General features: G+C 37.4%; 1 long non-coding RNA gene across 4 annotated transcripts in view; it reads left to right on the forward strand.

The window, feature by feature from the left end:
- The window catches only part of LOC107319029, a 468,329-nt gene extending 453,171 nt beyond the window's left edge, over positions 1-15,158 (forward strand). For 3 of the 4 annotated variants that reach the window (XR_001557621.1, XR_004308690.1, XR_004308692.1), the window contains 7 exons: positions 8,559-8,717; positions 9,994-10,213; positions 12,994-13,200; positions 13,833-13,948; positions 14,088-14,150; positions 14,574-14,698; positions 14,985-15,158. This is a non-coding gene — a long non-coding RNA (uncharacterized LOC107319029). Of the gene's footprint in view, positions 1-6,982; positions 7,441-8,558; positions 8,718-9,993; positions 10,214-12,993; positions 13,201-13,832; positions 13,949-14,087; positions 14,151-14,573; positions 14,699-14,984 lie in introns of those variants that run through there. The other variant, XR_004308691.1, reaches the window with a different exon arrangement.
- Positions 15,159-22,627: the final 7,469 nt, after the last annotated feature.

Here is a 22,627-nt window from a genome sequence, read left to right on the forward strand (position 1 = left end):
GGTGTGTTATTTCCTGAAATTGTATGTAATTTATTTCAGAAAGCCTGAAACATAGTTTTGAACTTAAATGCATATCATCTTTGTAACTGCTCAGTTTGTGTTATTTTGCAGTCCTTGGAATACCTTTGATAATAAGTGAAAATTAGGAGAAAACAAATTACAATTTGTAGAGTGACCAGTGTCTGATTATACATAATATAATTAACTCCATCCTTTGCCTAATGTTTATCTTAATTATTACCCAGTGTACTTTGGAACAGGCTTAATGATTGGTGATTCTTTCACTGTGGGGAGGTTTGTTCACGTGATATGTTTTGTATTCATTTGCTGGGTCACCAGGACTGAGCACTTTTAAAATGCTGTACTAATTAGAAAGTTACTTAATGTTAGTTATAAGAAGATACTGCTGGCATTGCTCAAAATAGTTCTCTATGATCCTCTCATCTACTTTTTTTTTTTTTTTACCTTCTATACTTTCAAAAAAATGGTTTTATTTTTTAAAGTTATTTAAATATTATTATATTACAATCCAAAACATAAGTCAGTCAGGCACGTGTACCCCCCTCTTCTTTGCCTATTCTGTAGCCTACTAACATGAGACAGGATTTCAAATTACCAGAGGTACTATTAGGAGAAGCCATCATAGCCCCAAAATAAGCTTTTTCTTTCTTAGGCTGTGACTTGCGTTATGACAGAAATTAACATTTTTGTGGCCTGTAATTAACTGTGTTGTCTCATGCTATAAATAAGATTTGGCAGCTATTGCTGGAGTCAACTGTATCTTCAGGTCTAGTTATCTGTGGCTGTTTTTTTCTTTATAGCTTTTTGTATTTGCTAATAACACTGCAGAGTTCAGGGATGCAGACAATAAAGAACACAAATAAAATCTGTGGCTGGTGCCTGCAGCCCTCTTCCACTTCATTCCAACAGTACCAGCAGAGTTTCCTCAAATTCTTCCTCTGCTTGGAAATCTCTGGGGTTAGTGTTTAAGACTTCAGTGCTGCTGGTAATTCCAGCCCTCACCATTAAACCTGCATTTTCTAACTGTCCCTTGGTAATTGTTGCAAGGACTTAGACAAGTAAGACTATCCAAAGACATCACTAAGGTCAAACTGTGGTGGAAAGTGCTCTGATTTTATCCTGGAGATTGATGCTTGTATCACCTTTTTTTCGATTCAGCTGCTAGGGTTATAAAATGTACTTGCAATCACTGATAACGTGTTTGATCAAACTACAAGTGGACTAACACAGTATTTTATACACTGTGTGTAGTTTTACCTGATGCAACAATAAATCAGTGAAGGCAGAGATCTTTTATAAATTTCAATGAAAATTCAACTGCTGCAAATATTGTTACTTGTGGCTTAAGTTCTAGAAATATGAATTCGTTTCAGTTCCTTACAGCTGTAAAAATGGTTTAACTACAAACTTTCTAGGAGGACAGTAAAAGAACAAGCAAGAAAATAAGTGATAGTACATTCAATATATTGTAACTATTTTGTCATTGGCTATAAGCAAACTGAGTTAAGAGGCGGCAGGTGACAAATCGTACTTAGAATAAGCTGTAAAAGATTCCCATTTCTGAATGTAATCTAAAAAAAAATCTCTGTACTATAAGGAGACAAAAGTTGAGAGGTTGACCCCATTGTGCCATTGCATACAAATGAGTAAGAAACATTCAGGATTAATTAACTTTAAAATATTAACCAGTAGATCAATAAGCCATATTTTTATGCAGCTCTGGGAGGCTTAGCAGAGAGCTCATTTTGCTACAGATTATTGTAAGTACTCTATAAATGTGTTATTTTTCCATAGGAATCTTGCAAGTACAATAACCTACAGCAAGGATTTGCAGGTACATTGATCCTTAGGTAGGAATGTCACTTTGGAGATATGACTGGAAATCTGTCCTAGGAGAACTGACCAGGCCTCCTTCTGGTCTTGTGGATTCTTCATGCTTCCATTTGATTCAGGCTTTTGATTTTTTCAGTGCCTAAAGGTACACCAATCCTAAGACTTTCTGTTGTTGCCAAAAAGTACCTGTCCTTTGTAGGATCTTTTTGTGTCTGTGTTTAGAGAGTGCATTGTATTTGTTTATTTTATATCAAGCACATAGAGCAATTGCTTAGGCAGAAGAGCAAACAGATGATGTTAGAAAAGTAAGGAGCCTTAAAATGTACTAACTCATCTCTAGTTGAACTGGTTGCTCAGTAATCATGACCTAATTCTGGACTATTTTCCATCTCAACTTAACCCTTGTATAAGCCACAGCTTGGGTAAAATAATATATTTCCTAGTATGTTTTCTCTTATAGAAAATGCAATATATGAACAAATCCCTGAACTCTAGTTAGGGAATTCTCAAGTAACCCTCAGTTTACTATCTAGTTGACATCCCCAACCAAGTAAACTTTGTGCGTGTGTGTGTGTCACAGTGATAATAGCAACACCGTTTGGCAAGAGATTTATATTTAGGAAGTGAATGGAAGATTTGAGAAATCCTGTAGTAGTTTTCAAACATGTTTAGAAAACCGATTAGAAAACTCTTTAGAAACTACCATGCAGTTGAAGAATATTATGTATCTTTTAGAGACACTGTTGGCTTTCGTAGACTGTTTGGAATACGTTGGCATCAGTATTGGGAAAACATATCCTTTCATGCGTTGTGATATATTTCTGCAAAGCAAGCTTACCTACAACTAGAACAGGTTTTCTTTTCTGTGGTTTCTCATCTGTTTCTGCTCAGTCAAGGTGCATCTGGGAATATATTTCCCCTTGCAGCAGCAGGTGGCGTTGAATAGCACACGTTAGTCTCACACTAACAATCATTTTGTCTTATATGCAGTAAAACCTCTCCCCAAAGAGATAACCCACAAGAGAAATTCAGCAAGTTTTTATAGATGTAGCAGACACTTTACATGACAGAGGTAGGGATCAAATTCTTCTATCTTTAATCCCACTGAGAAATAAGACCATAAATAATGTATTTAAGGGGCAGGAAAAGTAAATGTATTACATTATTTTTTAAATTAAATTTTCTTTTCATTTTTCTACCCACACAAAATCTCTTGGCTTGCTCTTGAACACCACAGAGTTCATGTTGTAGTAAGGTGATATTTATCGTGTACCAGTACTCACCCTGCAGAAATGTGCAAACCTGAGTTTGTTTTGTGGCTTTTTTCATCCACATTGCATCCATAGAACAAAGGAATTGATTCTTCTCCCAAAAACATTATCATTGTATCTCCAAGCAATACAGCGCAGTGTTTCAGATTTACGCTGTGGTGAGAGCAGAATGAGAATTAGCATTTTCCAAACTTTTCTCTTAAGCTTTTTCTAAAAACTGTGGAATATTGCAGAATCAGTTCAAAACAGACCTTCTCCTGACTTCCTAAGCTTATTTTTTTAAATATCATACAAATAAAACAAAACAATACTGCTTTGCGCACACAAATAAAACCTAAGATTGAAATAGAAACCTTTTACAAGCAAGTGACTATACCTCGATCTGCAGTCAGTCTTAGCAGTGATTATGAGTATTTAAAAAATCCATCCATCTTCCTTTCATCAACAGTCACTTTTGCATTTGCATATCTAATAATTTATGGCATGTCCTGACCCCAAGCAGTAATTGAACCAATAGATCTTCAGACTAGATTTACTCTGGTCTGGCTGCCACAGTAATGTAACTCTGCAGGAGTTTTGGGTTATTCCAAATGCCATCTCCTCTTCTGAGAGACATAGGCAAAATTTTACCTCCAAATGTCAAGGCAGAAACTCGATAGCTTAGGTTAAACTATCTAGCTTTTCTTTTCGAATACTTTAGATAGAAACAAGAGGCACAGTGATCACTCCCAACATTGCCCTTGGTAGGCTGGTTTTAATGTAAGACTTTATAACGATAAATTAATTCTCCTAAGTGTATAAAACCATGGAAGAGCCTAAAATGCAGAAATGAAAGGAGGACATCTATTTAAGAGTTTGTAACTGGTAATGTAAAAATAAATAAAGAAATAAAGAAATTAGAAATAAAAGGGGAGAGATGCTTTCATGTTGGTGAGGACTCTAATGATCACAAACAGAATAATCAAGCTTCAAGTAGCAGATAGGGTGCTCTTCTTGTTTGAGCAAGCCACAGCACAGTACAGAAATACCCAGCCAACTGTCTGTGTTTCTTCTTCTCAAAATGTGATTTAGAGACCAATTTCAAGGCAGCATTATATGCTTCAGTAAAGGGTTCTCAAAAGCTTTGAACAAGAAAAATACCAGCAAACACACAGCTCTGCACTGTTGCAGGCACTTTGCTGAATACTAAGTATTGAGAAAATACAGCAATAGAAGTTGTGTCTTTTCCAGCAGGTACTGCTTGGGAAAATCTCTCACTGTTCTTCACCTATTTCTGACTGGAACAAAAGAGTCAGGTGCACAGACTGGTCACACTGCTGCTGCTTCCAAACAGTGTTCCAGACATTATGAAAAAACGCTGGGTCTGAAATTTTATAACAAGTCTCATCAGTTGGCTGTTTTATTTTCCTGGAAAGGAGCTCAATTGAACAAGCTCTGGCAGACACACAGAGCTGTGCTGTTGCCACTGACACGAGTCCCAAAACAACACATACAGTCTGTGAGAAAATGCTACTGTCTCACAACTGTGGAAGAAAAAAAAAAAAGAGCAGCAAAGGTATGAACAAGAGAAATCTGACCCAATCCCCAGTTAATGGCATATGCAGTATTAATCTATCGATGATTAAGTGCTGCCATTGTTCCTTAATAGCTAAGTTCAATGATGATAGACATCCTGAAAAATAGATAGATAGACAGAAAGATAGATATCCTCAGCTACATCGACCATCCATAATATCCCATGTGCTGCCATCACTGCTTTGCCTGACCAATTGCCTGTGTAACCTGTTCCATCTTGTATGATCAATATTAGCACTTCACTAAGCATACAGTTACAGCTATCTGCTAGCACAGGAAGAACCTCATCTTGCTTCACTGTACTGAAAGATGATCATCTTGGAGTAGAAATGCAATTTTCTGTACCAGTACTTTCATTTAATTGCTTTCAGTGACTTGTTTAAAGCATTTGTTCTACTTATTATGCAAATACTTCATAGCAAAAAGCGAAGTATCAGAAAATGAATAAACATTGAAAAGTTGAACAGGAAAATAGAGTTTGATGTCTGAGCAATATCTCTGTGCCTCAGTTTTCCATAAGTGAAATTAGCAATACCATAACCACCTGTTGTGAGATTCTTGTGGATCATTGTTTGATTAGCAGACCTAAAAAGTTCCTGGGGCAGAAATTCTCTTGGTGTCTCCAAATACTAAGTGAGCTGGGATTCTCTTAGGAAATATATATGGAAGTTCATGAAAACTGCAGCTTCATTTCAGCTTGAAAATTGGTTTTCCTTTTTTTTCATTCTATTTTTTCAGGTTAAATTTGCTAAATGAAAACCACATGTATTTGGTGGGTAGTTATTCTCAGCAGTTCCTTAGCATTTATCAGAATTAAAACAAGAAAAATACGTAGGACAGCAGTAGGAGCCAACTGACTGGAGGTGGAAGATGGATGGCACACTGATGGTTACAGTTGGTGCTTAGTCAGTCCAGAAAACGGCTGCGCCGGTGTTGGGAGGAGCTAGAGAATACCCATGAGTGCTCTCGTGAACTGTAGTTAGCTCAACAGAGGCCTCTGCTGAGCAAATAGTAACTGTTTGAGACTAGCTCAGAAATAAGCCAAGTGCCTCACCTTCATTCATCCTTACTAGGACTATCCAGTACTGGTCATATTGGGAGGAGAGAACATTCCAAAAGGACAGATAAGCACAAATCATTCTGTCTTATTTCTAAGGAAAACAAATAGGGAACTGTCCCTTATGAAATAAGAATATTCACACGTGGTTTGCCATTAGAGAATGCATCATAAATTGTATCATAGTTTTACTAAAGGTTCGAAAGTCATTTGAACAGAGAGACTGTGATTTGCTGTAAGATTTAATGTATACCTTTAGGTCATTTTTCCTTTCTTCTTTGTTTACCTGAGTTTGCCACACTTAAACTGAATCAAGCCATTGATTTATCAGAAGTGCTTTATTCCTCACTCTAGATCTGTGCAGATCTAAGCTATAAACAGGAAAGCAGTAAAATGTTGCATTTGTAAATATTTTAGAGAACACTGCTGTTCTGTGCAGCTTTTTGCTTTTTTTCCCTCTGGTGCCATTGAGTGCTTTTGCAGAAGCTCATTTGGGAAATGTGTTCTTAGATTTTGGTAATCAATTGATCAACAATTGAAGCCCTGCTCAGACACACAGCTATTGTGAAGAGCAGTACTTTCAGATATCCATTTGATTGTGTTTGTGATGCTTGCTTTATTCAACCGTGCTCCAGGCAAATTGAAATGTAGTGCTATATAATAAGTATGGGAAGGTTAGCATTCGCACTTTAGGGATAAAACATTTTGACAGTTCTATTCTACATTTGCATTTAAAAATTGTAATGCTTTTAATTAGACCTTATGTTTATGGTAGTTTCTCTTGTAGGCATTATTATTGTGAAACTGTTACCTTTCAGGATCTGTTCTGGACTGCTTGTCTGTGGGGAAAAGCAAAAGCCTGCTGCTTCCCATATACAGATTGTTTCCTTCTCCATCATATGTCTCATTTTGTTTAATTTCTCTTTCTTCTCCACCTGTGTTACTACTGCCAAAGAATCTGGGTTTGTTTCTGAGAATTCATCTGTGCAGGGCTAGGGACGGCCATGTATACAGTTCTCTCTCATGTGCTTGGTATATTTTTCCACTAGTCCTCAAATACTCAATTTTTGGTCACAGAAAAATCCCCAAGGGGAACAGAGGCAGACATGGTCTGGAGAGAGATTCTGCCATGATATGCATTGTATTTTTAGCTCTTGGATGGGTGATGTTTAAACAAAGCACATGCACAGGCAATGGTCAACATCCTGAGCTTATGAAAATGATCACTGACACCGGCTTAAAATATATATATGTATAAATAAAGCTAAATAGCCTCTAGACAGCCAGTCCCTAGAGTCTTTGTGTAACTATTACTAGATTTACTCTGGGAAGGATGTTGAGTTTGGTAGTACCAGAAATCTTGAGCAGTGACTTCTCAGGGAATGTATTCCCTTATTAGGACCCCATACTGTGTCTCCAAAGCCCAAGAAATTCAAACACCCTCACAGGCTGCTCCAAGGTGCTCATTTCCTTATCTTCCTTCAGTGCTTGGAGCTGCTTCGTCTGACTCAGCAATAAATAGCAGATATTCAGATAACACTGCATATTCATATATTTGGTATGGAAGTCATGTTTTCTGATTGGAAAGGGGACAACAAGTAAATCCTCCCAGCGCACCCAGATTGCATCTTGCATTTAAAATCATTAAAATCTGAATTATACAGAGGCTATGCAGTACTAGGGGTAAGTACATTGGCCTTTCATGTCTTATTATGTTGTTAATTAGTTAATGTTTGTAAAGCACTTTGAAGATGAAAAGCCCTATATAAGTGCTAAGTATTATTATCTCTAGAGACCTGGGTTCAATTCAAAGGTGCCTAATTACATATGCCATAAATTAGACTTAATGAGTTGTGGAATCATGTGCTTTCTGTGAGGCGTGCAGGTTTCTCGGATAGACCTTGGTCCTATAGCCTACTGCTGTGCTTCTTTAGGTGCACAGAGCTGATATGAAAAATAACACCAAATAAAGCAGAAGTTTTCTAGAAACAATTAGGTTATATTTCGGCTCTGTTTAGAACTTGGTGAAGGAAATTACAAGGAGCTTTCCTGTGCTGTATTTAGGGCTTTTCCAGTAACCGACTTCAAACTGCTGAAATCACGTGATTGTTTTCAGGCTGTGGTAAAGACAGAATTCTAATTCTTACTTTTGCCCCATATCTGAGCTTACCACAGGGGAGCTGGGCAGTGTGAGTGTGATTGCTGTCCTAATAATGCCCTGAGAAGGACCATCAGGGCTGGAGACGTTTCAGTGTTGGGTAATGTCCACACGCAAAAGAAAAAAGTTCCCATCTGTAGAGATACTATCATTGAATTTAGAGCAAGCCCTTACAAGTGAGTAAAGTGCAAAAAGGGGAAGTAGCAGTTATAGGAAAATGTGGTTTCATTGGCTTTGCAGAGCTGAGAGTTTCTGTGTTATGTAACTTACGTATTCTGTAAAAATTGGCCCCACTCAGGGCAGCTATCCAGCAGTGAGAGCAGAGAGGTTCTCCTGGTTCTTCCTGAATTAACAGAGTTCAGAGACAGAAAACCAGTAGGATCAGTCACTTGTCCCAAAGTGGTTCCCATGTGTTCTTGCAGCAGAACATTTTATCTTGGACCCTTTGCATGCTTATAAGGAGAGGCAGGGTTTATTCGGTATGTAAATATATTAGAAGTGATTGTGTTCATTAGTACAACCTAAGTAGATTGGAAAAACCAATTAATAGCAATTTACTATAAGAGTCTCTAACTGACTTCTTGAAAGTATTTATCCTGAAGTGCAAGTCATTTGATTTAGTTAATGTTTATTATATATGCAGATCTTCCAGGGAAAATGTATTTTTGAGTACTCCAGACAATTGAAACTAGTGAGCCCACTGTCTGGGGAAAGCATCTGTAACCGCAGCCAAAAGAGGAACAAGATTTCCGACGTTGTTTCAAGACATGCGTTTGAAGCATGGGTTCCCATCACTTTCAGAGTGAGTTGCAGACCATTTTTCTTTATATAGATTTAGACAAGACAAAGCAGTCCTAGATTTGTCTTGCTAATTGTCCTTGTGATTTCTCCCGAGGCCATTTTCTTCTATGTTCTTTGCTTCATTAGAATATGACCGTTTCCTCAAGACACTTTGGCCCAATATTTATCCAATCTGCTCACATTTCTGCATTCCTAAATAACTGGCCAAACCTTACACCTTAAATACTGAAGTGCATATCTTTCAAAAAACAAGATGTGATCTTGCTGAATATTTTTCATATATTCTAATAAAAACTTAAAACAAATGTCAATTTGAGCTCCAGGCTGTGGCTAACTGTTTTAATTGTGTAGCCAACTTATCAACAAACTTTTCCCTCCCCACCCTGCCCCCTTCCCTTTTTGCGGTGAACAAATTTTTATCTGGCTGGCTTGTGACTTGGGGATTTTTACAAGCACATTTCAGTACTTGTCCAATATTTTGAAATTTGAGTCTGAAAAAAACAGAACAAAATCTTAAAACGCTACGAAACAGTATTTTATACAGTATGTAACAATTGGGCACATTTTTGACTTTCCAAAGCATGAAGAGGATTCTGTTCTGTAATCTAATGCTCCCTGCTTCACCAGAAATTACCAGTCTGATTCCTTTTTCAGTACTCCAATACAGCACAAATAGTTGGGTAACTCAACTGAGCCACCAAATTGCAGGGAGCTGTAACACCCTCTTCATTTCTGTTCTACTGTAGCCTTCTTCTAAAGACTGATCAGAGCGCTTGCATTGCTGTTGTTTGTTTCATCTGGGTATTTTAAGTCTGTTTACATTCCTCCTGTTTTCATAATGACTGACATTAGCAGTGATATACTTACTGCTTAAAAATTAGCAAAGACGCTGTGCAGGAGAATGAGAAAGTTGTAAGCTTTAGCAGCTGCACTGAACTGCCCGTTAGAGAAACACCAGACAGGAGGAACAACCTTACAGCATTGTGAAAGCACTTTCTTTACAGCCAGACCACCAACTCTGACCAATGTGCTAATAGCTGATAAGGGTGTGCTTTGAGAAAATAATTCAAGGGTTACAAGAAACATTAAATGCATGTGCAGAAAGATCTTGGTCAGCTAATATCCAGTAAAGAACTCTGGTCACTTGGTAGTTATGTTTGGTGACCTACTGAAGAGTTTTAAAAAAACAGTTGTCATCCTTTTGACTTGTGACTTCCCAAGTCATTTTCCTGTTTTATGTCTGTAATTTAACAAAGCACTAATCTCTCTCACTGAAGGTCTGACTGTGGAAGCGCTGCTCATGAGGTCTGGAAAAAGACTTCTGGATCATTCCTGCCTCCAACTTCCTCTCCTTGTCTGCAGGCAAGGGGTTATCACAGGCCAGCTGACAGAGTGGAAAGCAGAGCAGTAAGAATGGGAGTAAACCAAGATTTTATACTGAATTTTGTACTGGTGTGGATGAAGAGCAACCGCCAATTCTGATAGACTATTGTGCATGTAAGTGTGAATTGTCCTAAGTTTGTTGAGAGCTGGTGTTTATTTCTATAGACCCGTGGATTTTGCTTCTGTGAAACTTACAAGATTTTCTGATGATCTGTTCCATTATTCATGTATTTTCTTTCTCATCAAGATGTGGTGCAAAGGGAACAAAATTGCAGATAAAATGCCAAACCAATGGTTAGTTGGCTAATCTGTTGATGTTAGCATGGAAAGAGCAAGAAACACGAAAGGTCTTTAAAACTGTCAGCATCACTTTTGTAATATGATCTAGATTTTAAACACATGAATTATTTTTTTTCAAATCAGAACAGTTTTCTACTGTTCAGTATTACAGTAATATCCACTACTGTCCTGAGGAGAACATCTTAACACTGAAACATTAAGAACTGAGATATCCAAGTTCAGAAGTACTATTCTGACACCAAATATTTTAGTGTAATGGAGACCTATTTTCATCTACATATTCCTTCATCAAGTAGCTCTGCCATCTGTAGTGGAACAAGGGCATGCCTTAGTTTAACTCTCAGTTCAGTAAAGCATTTCTGTTCTGAACACTGTTTAATTTTTATTTAGGCATGACATTTGATGAGACAGAAATTTGATAAGCCTGGAGTTAACAACAGGCCAAAGTACTGTCCTGAACCAGTTTGATTTGACAATATGTAACAAAGTACAGGTGCACACCAACATTTGGATTCGTAGAATCATAGAATGTTTTGCATTGGAAGGGACTTTAAAAGTCGTTCTATTTTAACCCCATTCGGTAGGCAGTGACTTTTTTTTTTTTCTTTCGCAAGACTGTATTGCCCAAAGTCCCATCCAGCCTGGCCTGAATGCCTCCAGGGGTGGGGGGCATCTACAGCTTCCCTCACCACCCTTTGAGTAAGGGGTTTCTTCCATGTATCTAATCTAAGTCTACCTTTTTTTAGTTTAAATGTCCCCATGTTTATTTCCTGTCCTATCGCTAAACTTTTACAGGAAATTTGGAAGTTTTAAGAAGTAGTTTTAAATTGTTTTAAAATGGTTTAGTTTTAAAGTGTACTTTAAAAGTGTAGCTGACAATTCTTTTAAAATTTCCTCAGGAAATAAGCAATGTAATTAATTCATAAGTACTTACAAGGATGTCTGCTTTATTACAATTGAGATCTTTATTGAGGTGGTCAAGTGACATTGTAAACTTAAAAAGATACCAGAAAAGCTTTGAGGCTTAAAAATGAACAGCTTCATCAAACAGAAGATTACTGTCATGTAAACTTCATCACATCAACTAACTAACATCATTTGTTCACCCCCTTACAGTAATTGTAATCGTCATTTGTGTGGCATCTGTTTGGCACTTAAACTGTGCACATAACTGAGAAGAGCTGCATTATTAATCAAGAGAAACTGAGAAATGTAGTTGAGAATGCTAGATCAGGCAGGCAGATGGAATTATCTCCTGTGGCATTCGCTCTTAAAAGAATTTACTTTTTTTTTCTCTCCCTTCCTCACATATGCAAACAAGAAAGCAAACACAGCCTCCTAGTTTGAAAAGTGTCTAGAAGTCAGAAATACCATAAGCAGTGAAATAAACTATTGTTCAATCTAGATTCCTAAGAGGAACCTTGGAATTACCCAAGATTATGAAACAAAACAAAACAAAAAACTTCTTTTTTTGTTTTACTTTCCTTGCAGTTGGTTTTATCCTAAAGAATAATTAATGTTATACCCATCTGCATGCACTTAACCGTAGATGTTCTTCTTGAGCTCATGATGAAAGCTACAGTTTTCTTTGCCATCACAGTATGAAAAGAAATAAAACAAAAGGTTCAAAAAAAAGGACCAACTATTGCAAATCAAAACTTCAAAATCTGTTTTTGCGCGGTATATTTTATTACAAGCAAAAGGATTTATCACAAATAAAAATGTTAAGAGCAAAACCATAATCTCAGTGTTTGTATGGTGATGGTGATGAAGCAGCATTAATGTTTTCCTGGTGTCACTAAAGTGAAAATTTCCATTTCAGTCAATTTTTTAAAGTCAAGGGGCTTGGGTCTTGTTTGATGAAGATCTCAAACAGATCTGTAACTTTAAGCATCTAAATTAAGCCTATTAGCCTTCATATACTACTGTTAAGTATATTCTTAAAGACAAGAGCTCTTGGCTAGGGATTTGGACCCAATAAAGGTGAAATAAATGTAAAAGTTAAGATAAAACTGTAATGCAGAATATATTAGTATCACAAAACAGACTGAAGATATTTCTTTGTCATTTGTTAGTAAAGCTGATGCATTTCTGTAATGGTTAGAAAAAGCTATCTATCAGAAAATATTCTGTTTCTTGTCTTAAACAGAAATAATTTTATGTAAAATGAATATAAATTTGCTCATTCATTGTTTTAAAACCTTAGATCCTTGTCCACTGAATGGCAATTTATGTGGCCCCGTGATCTGTCATCATATGTCCAAGCATCTTGTGGGAAATAATGGAAAGAGCTTTTTAAAGGCCACAGAGAGGTGATAGCTTGGGAAAAAAAGCTAATTAAAGTATGTTTTTGAAATTGTGTTTTAAGATCTTTCATTAAAAAAACAAGCTTAATATAAAGTAAGATAGATCAAGAGTGTGCTAATGTCACTGCAGAAGCAGCACTCCAGTAGCAGATTGCATACGTTTAAGTGATTCACATATCTTGATTTGATTTGGCAAATGAAAACCTTATCTTACTCTAAGTCATTTTTACCATCTGAATTTGCATATACATATGATATCTGTTATATTAATTACATCTATTTTCACAGGTATAGACAGACATAGCCCAGAGTTGTGGCAGCCATTAATAGATCAGGCAAGCCCTTGCAGCTGTGTTTTGATCAGCAGAAAGGTTTTTGGCATCCAAGAGCTGAAATCCCCTTTTGGGTATGACAAGTGCATCGAAGTACCTAGCAAGTTAAAATCAAGGGTTTCTGTGAGGAGGGAGTAAGAACACCTACCACAAAAAATTAAGGGTAAGATAACCTTTAATAATCTCTACAATGCAAACCCAATTGTATGTGTTGCATTTAATTGGCATTTAGCCATCTATCATTTGCTGGCTCATAAAGCTGATTTGTGCTCTTTCCTCCTGTCCCTTTTTCCTGGAGCTGCTGGCCTCTTTTCACCACGCCTTTCCCATAGGCACATACATGGGATCTACACATTCTTTTGTCTCTTCCTCTGGAACGCTGCTTTTTATCATGTGGGGAAAGGGAGTTTTGTGAGCAGCTTTCTTTCTTCTTTATTGTTGAATGCCACTTATAAACTCTGTCACTAGACTCTTGGAAGGTATCTAAAATGCTAGACAAGGAAACAGGTATAATTCAGAGGAAAACTGACCTTGATTGAATAGGGTCAAAATGCTTCAACTACCTCTTTCATTTGAAACTCCTCATTTATAGACTCACGCTTCTTTCACCGTAGCTTGAGGGTTGACATAAATATATGTGGGATGTGTGTTAGTCTTAAAGATAGGAAGCTCAGCTAGATTTAGTGAATTCTGCAACTAATCAAACTCTTTGTGAAAAACACACAATTTCTCCCCTAGAGTTGTAAGACTGTGATTATTGAGAACACCAAAATTTGTTTCTTTGTTTATTTTCAGAAAACCACTTTGGGCATTCCCCAGGTATTAAGATGTAATAGACAAGTTAAAGCTCCAACTGCTAATTGCCAGGTCCAGTTGTACATGTTAATCAGGCTTCTGAGGAAACACAAAAGGTACTAACCTCTAAGTTATCTGTCTAAAAAAAATTGAACATTCACCTTGGGGTTGACACCCGTAAGGCTGTTCTTAGAAGCATTTGGAGGCTGTAAGCTACCAAAGATTTTTGAACAGAATTCTTATGGTCATTTCCAGATTTTCTCAGTACGAATGTTTCCTGAGCTTTCTGCTGTCGACTGTCATTACAGGCCATTTCTGGTGAGTAGGCTGAGAACAGAGATTTATGAGAATATTTGATGAAGTTTTATACAGACTGTGTCCCAAGCATTTATTTGCTACATTATGCACCTCTTTCAACCAAATGCTGTTTGTTGTTATGGCAACCCATTGTAACGAGAGCCATGTGACCCATGAAAATGTTAGCTAGCCAACAAAGTTTGCAGTTTTCACTTACTTTTCAATGTTTCTGTTTTCATCTTGTTTAAACAGCATCTTTCTCATTGTCCAAACCACAGATGGCACAGGCCTCATTTTCTTTCTCTTCACTAAGGATGATTTACACCCCATCAGCAGCTGAAAAAGACCTGAAAAATTTGTAGATGTGATTAGAAGAACTTTAGTATCCTCTTGAGCAGCAAAAAGGAGCCTTAAACTGTGTCCTTATCCCTTCTTCTTTGCTAGGAAGAGCTTCTGCTAGGACTGGTATGGATTGGGAGCGAGGTATCTTTCCTATCTGATTCCTGGACTGCTGAAGAACAGCTACACCGACGCCCTCACACAGGCGTACTTCCTCACATTCATCTTAGGTTAGCACGTTCCTTTATTTAACTGTCTCTGATCTGACTATATCTGATCATTCCTTCATCTCATTTTCACTTAACCTCTTGACCTCTACACAGACTAAGCATCCTATCAGGTATCACCCAAGGGACCTTCTTTTCCCCTCACTCCCCCTTTCACCACTCTTTCTCCAATTTAGGTGCTTTATGCTACTCCTGGTAATTTACCTGATTACATGGAAAGAGCTGTAGATCTTTTTATAATTGCTGTTTTACTTAAAACATTGATTCTTTAGCTCCTGTCTATTTTCAGGTCATCACACCTCACTGGAGGCTTCCCTGCTTTAATGAGCAGCTCAGAAACCACGGAGAGAACTGGAGAATGGAAGTTGTTGGACATTGTTGTGTTTGAAAACAGCTCCATAGCATTCATAAGAGGATTCTTGGCACCTGCCTAGTTAAACTGGATGTCCAATGTTATCTCTCCAGGCAAGTAAGATTCTGGCAATCAGTGTAGTCCTATTTCACTTGTTCTCAGTCTTTTTGACACAAACACATTGATTCCCCCAAGGTACTTCGGCAGCTGTAAGTTCTCTCCTTTTTTTTATATGATTGATAATATTGAATATTTCTTTTAACCTTTTACTGCAATTGCTGGGGTGGGTGATAGTTTCTCTGTTTGGATGTTAATCTCCAGCATGCAGTAGCACATCTTCCAATCGCCTACTCATTCTGGAACTCATTTGTAATATGTTGCCACTTAATTTACAACCGCCTATCAACTTCCGCCTAGAACTATCCCTACAACATATAATGTCATTCTTCCAACACTTCCACTGTCAAAGGTCATATAAAACAAAACATCGCTTAATACAAAAAATCCTTCTAGTTTAGCACAGGAAGAATGGCAGCCCTTGGGCAGAATTTGACTCTATCATTTCTTATGATGTGCTGGAAAGAAATGCATTTTGGAAAGGGTGCCAATAATTAAGGTTCCCTGATTCAATGCAGGAAGAGTATTGAAATGTACAGGCAAAAAAAAAAAAAAAAAAAAAAGTCATCATTGTCTTAACTTCTGATTTCTCGGGGAAGGAAAAAGAAAAAGAAAAGAAAAAGGAAAAAAAAAAAAAAAGTTGCTTGATGAGACACGGATATAAAAACAAAGAGACCTCCCAGGCAGACTTGAAATATGCTCAGACTACACATCCATTCTCTGCTCCCTAGAACCCAGTAAATATTTCTTTGGCCCCACAAAATATTTTAGTTTGAACCCAGGAAACCTCAGATTGACCTTGGAAATAAGATTCCTGATTTTCAAAGTAAATTTCTCAGCCACACCACTGGAGGAGTTACACTTTTCCGACTGAAACATATAAAACTTGTCTCTTTTGGCAAATGGTGTAGATTGTACTGTAAGAAGCTGGTTGTTTTCCCAATTAACTGACCATAGACACACTCAGAATCTTTTTCTCAACTTTTACAACGCAATACAATGCTGGTGGCAAGGTTAAAATACCTTTTCTTAGTCCATTAGGGGCAGGGTTAAGCCAGTGTAAAGTAGTAGAGTCTGTCTCAGTGGATATACACTGGCCTATCCTGCTGAGCATCTGGTGCATGTCTCTACAGAGATTTTGTTCTGTCTTCTCATCGGGTTGTATTGGATGCTTTAGCAGCATTTGATCCTATAGTGTCCTTTTAGCTTACCTTGAATCCCCTTTGAGATTTTAGATTACATATGTCTGGATTTGATTAGCTTTGTCAGTTTGTTTTCTTCTGATGTTTTTCTCCTCTGCCAGCTTTTTTTAACTCTTCTCTCACCCAAGACAAGATCTCATGCCCTGATACAACATAATGAAAACATTCTTTTGAAAAAGTCTGTGATATTATTTTCTGATGGTGTTCAGATCATATTCAGGTAAAAATTTCCTGGATCTGGTTATCAGTTATCTGTATGAAAGTGTAAGCTCTTGTTCCTCATGGAATATAAGGACAGGAGAGGTCTTAAATTCCTCTTATGATACTGGTTGGTGTCTATCAACCAATGCTGAAAAGCATGACCAGAGCCTTTCTTTTAATTTCATAGCTGCTTCCAAGATGTCAGACATAACTGCCTTTTGTACAACAGTCTTATTCAAACTAGACAAAAACAATTAAGATGGACACTCTGATTCTCATCTGTCGTATTAATTGAGTTAAACGGTTGTAATTCTAACAAACAAACAAACAAAAGAACAGGAAAACAAAACAAAACACCAAAGTTGGTATTAGGTATTAAATAAAATAATGTGATATTTTTTCTCAGTGACTCTCTTAGGTTTTGCTTCAGTTTGAGTTTTGCACTTCAACCAACCAGAAGTGTTGACATGCTGTCAGCTGATATTTCCCTGAGGCTTCTGGTTCAGGGCATCAGTGCAGATATCCGACTTCCCAAATGTAGTCCTTGCACCCTTCCTGTGTCCTGCTGAAGTCACTGACTCCTGTACAGACTCGGGGTTTCACAAGGCTGCCAGGTGGTAGCCACGTGGTGCAGATTTAAGAGCTCCATGGGGCTCAGGTAATATTCATATATCTGTAAAGGACAGGGCTGTCGAAACAAAATGAACCTTTGAACTTTGTTAGGTTTTTGATATGACCCTAAGCCTCAAATTTATAAAAAACAAAGCAGAACAAACCCCACTGCTTGCTTACTTTTATATTCTATTTTCTGATTTTGCACTAAATTGTCAGCAAAGCAGGCCTTTTACATATCAACAGATGGTACAAAATTCTGTGGGATTTTCCCACATTTGAAGAACACGCATCAAGTCTATTTACATGAGCATGGAAAATATTAAAATGACTACCAGGTCTGTTCAGCGTAACACACCTGGAGCACATTGCAAGCTTCCAAGGTGGGGAGATTCTGGCACACAGTTACAGTTCTGGGGATTGGACCACTTTTGACTTGGGTTATTGCATCTTTTGACACCTGAAGACATATTCACCTTTGACCCAGGAACATCTGCACCATCAAACTATAAAAAGGGGAATTGAAATGTAACCTTTTTTTTTCCCCCTTCCTGTTATTTTTATTTTCTATTGAAAGGGGTTTTAAAAGGCCTATGAAATGTAAAATTGCTTTTTTGTCGTAGTTGCAAAACTCATTTCACTTTTTTTATCTGAGATACACTTGTAGTAAATTTCCAGGGCTGAAAAAGGAATACAGTAACCCACAGTCCACAGCAATGAACACAGCTCAGTCTGCATCTCTCAGTGCTTGGAGTAGAGAGGGGAGCTGCCCCAGTGGATTACTTTGTCCTTGCTCCCACCACTCACACAGCCTTTTCCTCACCATTCTGTTACCCAAAATATTCTTACATGCTCCGACTTTCCTTCTTAAAGTAACACTGATTTTTTTTTTAAACTAACTTTTTTTTTCTTTCTTTACAAACAGAATTTTATAAATCCTTGGGCTGTTACTGCTGCTCCTCTAACATGGCCCATCATATACCAGCTCTACCGCCAACTATCTTCCTATGTGAAAGATTGGTATACTACAATGCTTATGTGAGTTTTCCTTTCACCTTTCTTGTTGCGCTTTGTTCTTGGGATTTATATTCATACAGATTATTTTTTTAACTCATTTTGGTGTGCTAGCTTTAGGCCAAAAACAAAACACCAAAAACCCACAAAAAAAACAAAAAACAAAAAAACAACAAGCTGGTACCTTTCTGTGTTTCAGTTTGCCTTACTGTAGAATGAATTTACATGGTTTCTAAGTGGAATGTAAATATCCTTGGATGAACAGCACTAGAAAAATCGCTGGAATTATTATTTTGACTTTTACCTGTGGTGTAATGGAGTCCATTTTTTGTTTCATTTAGCATGACAAGTATATAGGGCAAAGCGACACAGTATGTTGATAGATGGGGTATTGCTATGATTGAGTTTGCCAAAATTAACACATTTCCCATTGGAAAAAAAAAACTTCGGAAAAGTTTCTCTATTCTGAGTACAGGCATTTTATGTTAGAGCCTCAGAGCTGGTTCTGTCTCTTCTAAGTTATAAACCCTTATGGATGTACCATAAAGATGTCCACTTAATGTGGAGAAAAGCAGATTAATTGATCACGGTAATATATTCTTATCCACTGAATAAGAACATTCCACACATTGTTTCTTGTTTTGTTTCTGGCTTGTAAATCTTCATTGTAGAATACAAATGAAAATGACCCAAATATGTATTATTTATGAATAGGACTCTCAGATATTATGCTTTAGATTGATTGTGTTAGACAGGATATAACAGAAGCACAATAAGTCAATGAAAAATAAAAAGCAGCAAAAATGTTTCATGCTAAAAATGTAGTTCTAGTGACACCTCTTATATAAAGGACATTTCCAACACATTGACATTTATATTTATCATGGCAGTGTGTGTGATTTACAGTTGTCTGAGGCATTGAATATCAGGAATATCCATGCACGTACACACCCCTTTTGAATGATGGTAAGCCATAGAGTGCTGCATTGCCCCTTGTACAGCAAGCTTTTCCTCCCCTTTTTATTTTTCTTCTCTAGCTTCAGGGAGGCAAAGGAAGCAGTAGATCAATAGGGTGTCTTGACTGAAGTTGCCTGCAGCACTTCCATTTCTCAGACTGGACACTGATGCTAACTATCAATAGCAATAAGAGGCTGTCTCAGACAGAATTAAGGCTCCTTCTTCTGCATGGCTGTCTGGTGCTTACTGATAAACATCTTGTGCAGGTTTGCAACAAATAAACCATTTCAAGTGTGCAAACTAGCCGCTGTCATTCTGCCTATTGATACTTGCTCTGGGGTGAAGTGACTGATAGTTATATTCATACAGCTGATAGATAACATGTTAGATAACCATAGGGATGGATAATAGCACAAAGGCATAATGCTACAGAGTGTGGAAAGATCATTGATGAAATTCTCTGTGCTCCTGTAGAAAACCTGAGATGACAAATTACAATAATGATAATAATAACTAGTAAGAAAAGCTGCATATAAATTTAACTATTTATTGACATCTGATATTTAGATAATGTTAAAAATATCCTGCCAAGCTCCTCTGTTCAGATGGAGTTATTCATTTTTACTGCTCCTCTGGATTCACATGTTTAGCCTGGCAATAAAAGCTGACAAGCTGGATGCAGCACCGATGTGGATGGAGAGGTATTTGGTAGCACTGTGGTCACTTGCTATTTGGCCTGAGCGATCTACTGCACCAGAGGTTGGTAATCTTGGAAAAACTGAGTCTCTTTAGCCTACTTTTGTAATAAATAAATAAATACAAATTTAAAAAAATCAATGTCACAACTGATCTATAGCTCTGTTGTACCTTTCTCATTTTCAGTCTGAATAAGAAGGAAGAATCAGGTTTCCACTCACACGTATGAAATCACCTTTAAAATACCCTGGCCCAGCTCTTCTTGTTGGTAAGTCTGTTGTAATTCTACTTAGGTCAGATATCCAGTAGAGATGTGCTAATCTACACCAAATGAAGAGCTCACATACAAATCCAGGTTTATTTTTCTTTTAATTTTGCTCTAACTGACTGGGGCGGGGGAAGTGGTTCAGATGCTCTGCTGGAAAATCAACAGAGCTTTATTTCATATTCTCCCTCTGTGGAGCTCTAACCATTTACAGGAGCAAACAATCTGGCTCTGAGGCATCTCCGGCTTTATATGAAGTGTTGCTTTTCAGATTAGGAGGCTGCTTTTCTAAGAGAAAGTTCACTGAACCCTTCTGAGTTTCAGATGATCCTAATTCAAATGGTTAAATAACACTATTTCATAATCATTTTTATGTTAGATCTAACAAAAGCTGGTGGGTTTTATAGGATAATTCTGCAGGTAGTGCTGATGTTGCTGAATTCTTACACTAAGATGGCTGATGAGAAAATAAACCAGAGCTTTCAAGATTTTATGAGAAAGGGCACCAATTATGAATAAACCTAGAACAAATGTTTGCATAGTAAGACTTCTGATTCTATGCCCACAGTAGATGTATAGGTTTTGAAAGAAGTGAAATTAAAAGTAACTAGGAACTTCATATATGGAAAAACAAAACAAAACAAAAAAACAGCTACACAATTTGTGGATTAATCACTTACTTATAGACATTTTTCACTTTTTCTCCATACCATACGCTGCAACTGGATTTGCCCACCACACAAGAGCAGTGTGGGCTTAGAACAGTTAGTGTGCTCACTGCTCAGAGTCACTGTTGTTATTAATTGTCCTCCTGTACCAAACATGTACATTTTACACTAATATGCTGATTAGTGAGACAGAGCGTGCAGTTTCTTGTGAGGAAGCTGGAATTTCAGAAATAGACTGGCTCTTCACTTTGATTACTTTCTGGCCAGAGAGTTGGAGTCAAACTAATTCATTCTGTAAACATTACTGGCCATTCATGTGCAGTAATTTGTATGAATCAGTGTAGGACGGTCAGACTGGTACAGCTTCAAACGTGCAGATGAAACTTACTGTTTCACTGTACACAGTGCAATCACTGTACAAAGTAAGAAGGATCATATCTGTACTCTTTGCTCAGGCTAAATTCCCATCCCCCCAAAATGGGTTTCCTCAAGAAAGGTAAAAGACACGAGTCCAAACTGCTTGCTGATGAGCAACCCACCCCAGGCACACTAACAGGCAGCTTTCAACAAATATTTATACAGCTCAGGGATATTGCTATAGCCTCAACATTTCAGCACAAATATTAGGCCACAACCTCAGCTAGTCTAAATTGACGTAGTCCTATTGGCTTCAGTGGCATTAAGGTGATTTACAATCGTTGAGGTTCTCACTGCTTTCATTTTTTTCCTCAGTGCTCTGTCAGTGTGCTCCACATACCTTCTTCAGCTGAAAAGTAGATTAATTTTGAAGTAAAAATCAAAGCTCTTCATCCTATTAAAATTTCTGCTTAGTTTTGAGAGGGGCTCAGCGTAAAGAGAAAAGTGTTACAAGGCTGACTGTGAGTTTTCTGGACCACAACAGCATTCAGCTGAGTTGGGGTGCTAAGGCAGGAAGCCGTTCAAGGAAGTAACTGGCTCTTTTGCTAATATATATATATAAATATATATGTGTGTGTGTGTGTGTGTGTGTATACAATCTGGATGTATATGTATCTATATAAAATCTCTGTTTACTGCTCCCACTGGAGAACTTAGTTTTGCGTGTTACTTTTAATAGCAGTTATGTGGAGATATAAGCACACAGTTGTGTATTATAATATTTGTTTCCCAATGTCACTATGCCAGGATTATTTAAAAGGATATAAACTGTGTTTTTTTTTCCTGTTTTTTTTCAAGACAGGAAACATTAGTAAAGCACATTTTTTTTCCCAATAGTAAGTGACTTCAAGCTGGGGACAGAGAAATGGATTACATTACATATTTTCTACACAAACGTAGGGATTAATTTAAATTATTTCCCTAAATCAAAATAACTAGAGTCTTTGGCAGCCTTTGAAGCTTAATTAATGTTTATTCTTGCCATCAAATGTAAGTTTTGGGACACCATGCAGGACCAGTAAAACAAGATCTAAAGCTATTTATATCAAGCAAGCCAAAGCCAAGATGTTTGTTTTCAAGTTATTAAAAAAAAAAAAAAAAAGCAACTATTCTAAAGTTGCCAATATTTTGTTTTGCAGACTTGAAGTAAAAGTTGTAGAGCTTCTCCCTCTGAGCTGTTGATGTCAAAGACTGCGCATAGCCTACAATTAATGACAATTCTGACGATTTCAAAAGTAGACTTGACACAGAACAGGTCCCCTCTAGCTTCTGTGCTGTCCCAGGTCTGGTTTCCACTCCTAGGGACACAGGAAAGCCAGCTTTTCTCTCATCTTTCAGAATACACTTGGAATTCCTTTCAAATATCTCCTACCAAACTTGACGAGAAGTACCTATTACTTGGAGACATTTCAATGCCCGTTTTCTGTAGAA

This window comes from Coturnix japonica, chromosome 11 (assembly GCF_001577835.2).
Source record: "Coturnix japonica isolate 7356 chromosome 11, Coturnix japonica 2.1, whole genome shotgun sequence".
Classification (NCBI taxonomy): domain Eukaryota; kingdom Metazoa; phylum Chordata; class Aves; order Galliformes; family Phasianidae; genus Coturnix; species Coturnix japonica.